A 5000-nucleotide genomic window follows, 5' to 3' on the forward strand; every position below is an offset into this window, starting at 1 on the left:
AGGGGACACGCTGACGAAACAGCGCTGGTTCAGACACGGTGGGCGCAGTGTTGGAATCGGCAGCGCCGAGAAAATCGGCAAAGTCGGCAGAATCGGCAGCAGGTGCTGGAGATGAGTCAGGACGGACTGGATAGTCCAAGGCTCGATGAGAAAGACCGCTGGTTTAGACACTGGGGCAGTGGCAGCCCGCGGGGCAGTGTCGGCAGATTCGGCAGCAGTGGCTGCCGATTCGGCAGCGTTGGCTTGTTGGCGCGGGGGGCCGATGCGAGTGGGGACTTGGGCAGCGGGCAGTGAAAGCAAGAGTTTCCCCGATGCTGCCGGGAAAAACGCTCCCCGGGATGGCCGGGTGAGATGACCCGGCGGCCCGCGACGGGTCATTCAATTCCATGCCCCGTCAACATAACTCCCGATGTACTGTTTGCTTTTTCGGAAGAAGAGATCCATCCCCCCATCCTCGGCCAGCCAAAAACGCTCCAATTAATGGCCGGGTGAGATGACCCGGCGGCCCGCGACGCGTCATTCAAATCACTGCCCTATCGGCTACAACTGCTGATGGGTGGGATTAGAGGCCTGCCATGGTGGTGAGGGGCGGCGAGGACCGTGAAAGCTAGAGTTTTTCAGAGGCTGCCGGGAAAAAGGCCCCTCGGGTGGCGGGGTGCGAGGACCAGGCGCGTCATTCAATTCTCTTCCCTATCAACTTGGCTCCCGTTGGCGGGATTGGAGGCCTACTGTTTGTTACAGGGCTAAAATCGTCAGGGGAAGAGCTGACGAAACAATGCTGGTTTGGATGCAGGGGGTAGTGTTGGAATCGGCAGCGCGGACAAAATCGGCAAAGTCGACAAAAAAGACTGTTGGTCTGGACATCGGGGCAGCGGCAGCCATGCCGACAGGGGGGGAAATCGGCAGCGCAGATTTGTGCAGCTGCAGGTTCGTCGGGGAAATCGGCAGCGCAGATTTTTCGATGAACATGGGCTGGAAGATGGACTGTCCAGGCCAGGCAGGGAAATTCGTCAAGGGGACACGCTGACGAAACAGCGCTGGTTGAGACACGGTGGGCGCAGTGTTGGAATCGGCAGCGCCGACGAAATCGGCAAAGTCGGCAGAATCGGCAGCGGGTGCTGGCGATGAGTCTGGACGATTTATAGTCCAGGGCTTGATGGAAAAGACTGTTGGTCCAGACAATGGGGCAGTGGCAGCGCGGATTTGTGCAGCTGCAGGTTCGTCGGGGAAAATCGGCAGCGCAGATTTTTCGACGAACAGGGGCTGGGCGCTGGACTGGCCGGGCCAGGCAGGAAAATTCGTCAGGGGGCCACGCTGACGAAAACAGGGGCTGCGGAGTGGAAAATCGGCAGCGCAGATTTTTCGACGAACAGGGGCTGGACCGGCCGGGCCAGGCAGGAAAATTCGTCAGGGGGGCACGCTGACGAAAAGAGGGGCTGCCGCGTGGAAAATCGGCAGCGCAGATTTTTCGACGAACAGGGGCTGGACTGGCCGGGCCAGGCAGGAAAATTCGTCAGGGGGGCACGCTGACGAAAAGAGGGGCTGCCGCGTGGAAAATCGGCAGCGCAGATTTTTCGACGAACAGGGGCTGGACGCTGGACTGGGCCAGGCAGGAAAATTCGTCAGGGGGCACGCTGACGAAAAGAGGGGCTGCCGCGTGGAAAATCGGCAGCGCAGATTTTTCGACGAACATTCGTCAGGGGGGCACGCTGACGAAAAGAGGGGCTGCCGCGTGGAAAATCGGCAGCGCAGATTTTTCGACGAACATTCGTCAGGGGGGCACGCTGAGGAAAACAGGGGCTGCCGCGTGGAAAATCGGCAGCGCAGATTTTTCGACGAACAGGGGCTGGATGCTGGACCGGCCGGGCCAGGCAGGAAAATTCGTCAGGGGGGCACGCTGACGAAAAGAGGGGCTGCCGCGTGGAAAATCGGCAGCGCAGATTTTTCGACGAACAGGGGCTGGACTGGCCGGGCCAGGCAGGAAAATTCGTCAGGGGGGCACGCTGACGAAAAGAGGGGCTGCCGCGTGGAAAATCGGCAGCGCAGATTTTTCGACGAACAGGGGCTGGACGCTGGACTGGGCCAGGCAGGAAAATTCGTCAGGGGGCACGCTGACGAAAAGAGGGGCTGCCGCGTGGAAAATCGGCAGCGCAGATTTTTCGACGAACATTCGTCAGGGGGGCACGCTGACGAAAAGAGGGGCTGCCGCGTGGAAAATCGGCAGCGCAGATTTTTCGACGAACATTCGTCAGGGGGGCACGCTGAGGAAAACAGGGGCTGCCGCGTGGAAAATCGGCAGCGCAGATTTTTCGACGAACAGGGGCTGGATGCTGGACCGGCCGGGCCAGGCAGGAAAATTCGTCAGGGGGGCACGCTGACGAAAAGAGGGGCTGCCGCGTGGAAAATCGGCAGCGCAGATTTTTCGACGAACAGGGGCTGGATGCTGGACCGGCCGGGCCAGGCAGGAAAATTCGTCAGGGGGGCACGCTGACGAAAAGAGGGGCTGCCGCGTGGAAAATCGGCAGCGCAGATTTTTCGACGAACAGGGGCTGGACGCTGGACTGGGCCAGGCAGGAAAATTCGTCAGGGGGCACGCTGACGAAAAGAGGGGCTGCCGCGTGGAAAATCGGCAGCGCAGATTTTTCGACGAACATTCGTCAGGGGGGCACGCTGACGAAAAGAGGGGCTGCCGCGTGGAAAATCGGCAGCGCAGATTTTTCGACGAACATTCGTCAGGGGGGCACGCTGAGGAAAACAGGGGCTGCCGCGTGGAAAATCGGCAGCGCAGATTTTTCGACGAACAGGGGCTGGATGCTGGACCGGCCGGGCCAGGCAGGAAAATTCGTCAGGGGGGCACGCTGACGAAAAGAGGGGCTGCCGCGTGGAAAATCGGCAGCGCAGATTTTTCGACGAACAGGGGCTGGACTGGCCGGGCCAGGCAGGAAAATTCGTCAGGGGGGCACGCTGACGAAAAGAGGGGCTGCCGCGTGGAAAATCGGCAGCGCAGATTTTTCGACGAACAGGGGCTGGACGCTGGACTGGGCCAGGCAGGAAAATTCGTCAGGGGGCACGCTGACGAAAAGAGGGGCTGCCGCGTGGAAAATCGGCAGCGCAGATTTTTCGACGAACATTCGTCAGGGGGGCACGCTGACGAAAAGAGGGGCTGCCGCGTGGAAAATCGGCAGCGCAGATTTTTCGACGAACATTCGTCAGGGGGGCACGCTGAGGAAAACAGGGGCTGCCGCGTGGAAAATCGGCAGCGCAGATTTTTCGACGAACAGGGGCTGGATGCTGGACCGGCCGGGCCAGGCAGGAAAATTCGTCAGGGGGGCACGCTGACGAAAAGAGGGGCTGCCGCGTGGAAAATCGGCAGCGCAGATTTTTCGACGAACAGGGGCTGGATGCTGGACCGGCCGGGCCAGGCAGGAAAATTCGTCAGGGGGGCACGCTGACGAAAAGAGGGGCTGCCGCGTGGAAAATCGGCAGCGCAGATTTTTCGACGAACAGGGGCTGGACGCTGGACTGGGCCAGGCAGGAAAATTCGTCAGGGGGCACGCTGACGAAAAGAGGGGCTGCCGCGTGGAAAATCGGCAGCGCAGATTTTTCGACGAACATTCGTCAGGGGGGCACGCTGACGAAAAGAGGGGCTGCCGCGTGGAAAATCGGCAGCGCAGATTTTTCGACGAACATTCGTCAGGGGGGCACGCTGAGGAAAACAGGGGCTGCCGCGTGGAAAATCGGCAGCGCAGATTTTTCGACGAACAGGGGCTGGATGCTGGACCGGCCGGGCCAGGCAGGAAAATTCGTCAGGGGGGCACGCTGACGAAAAGAGGGGCTGCCGCGTGGAAAATCGGCAGCGCAGATTTTTCGACGAACAGGGGCTGGACGCTGGACTGGGCCAGGCAGGAAAATTCGTCAGGGGGGCACGCTGACGAAAACAGGGGCTGCCGCGTGGAATGGCAGCCTACACGCAGATGCGAATTCGGCAGCGCACGATGGCTTGAGCAGGTCATGGGTTCGACTTGGCGCGATCTGAAACCTGGACGAGGGACTGTCGACGCTGGACGAGCCAGCGCGGTGGCCTGTCGTGCCCCGTTCAGGGGGGGCCTGCCGCGGAGACAGCCCTCGCGGGCTCGACAGCGCAGGCCAGCGTCCCCGACGTCGCTGGCCGCGGCAGGCGAGCTGCCGGGGTTCCCGCATTCCTACAAGAAAACGTCGTGCTTTCCACATGAAACCAATCCAGTAAAATCAGCCATATTTTTATGAGGCTGCCCACTGAATTTGGGGTCATTCCGGGCCGGTTCCTAGTTTTGCGGATTTACTCGATTTCTAATGGTAGGAAAATTAAAACAAATACTTCCCGACCTCGAAAAATTCTGGGAAAATTAATGAAGGTGGATTGGATTTTTGCCAACCTCTGTGCAAAATTTCAGCTCAAAATACCAAGAAATGAATTTTTTAGAGGGGGGGTGACAGCTGGGACCTAGTAGTGTCTCCCCCTGCCAGAGCTGCAATGACACTTATTGCTCTTTAGGGAGCCACCAGGCCGGCGCCCCTCAAAGACCACACGCGCGCGCGCGCCCGCCCGCGCTGGGCGCTGGGGCGCTGGGGCCTGAGGGCCTGGGGCCCTTGGGGGCCCTTGGGCGCTTGGGCGCGCGCGCGCGGCCCCCGCAGCCATGCCGCGCTGCGCGACGCGCGGACAGCCCCTGCTGGCTTGCTCTCTCGCCCGCGGGGGGGCTGCCTTCGGGCCCTGGCCCCCCGCGTTCTGGCCTGCCCCCTGCGTGGGAGAGGCTAGGCGCTGCAGGGGCCAGCCCGACGTCGCTGGCCGCGGCAGGCGACAGCCCGACATCGCTGGCCGCGGCAGGGGCCAGCCCGACGTCGCTGGCCGCGGCAGGCGACAGCCCCTGCTGGCTTGCTCTCTCGCCCGCGGGGGGGCTGCCTTCGGGCCCTGGCCCCCCGCGTTCTGGCCTGCCCCCCGCGTGGGAGAGGCTAGGCGCTGC

Source organism: Populus nigra, chromosome 2, assembly GCF_951802175.1.
Source record: "Populus nigra chromosome 2, ddPopNigr1.1, whole genome shotgun sequence".
NCBI classification, from domain to species: Eukaryota; Viridiplantae; Streptophyta; class Magnoliopsida; order Malpighiales; family Salicaceae; genus Populus; species Populus nigra.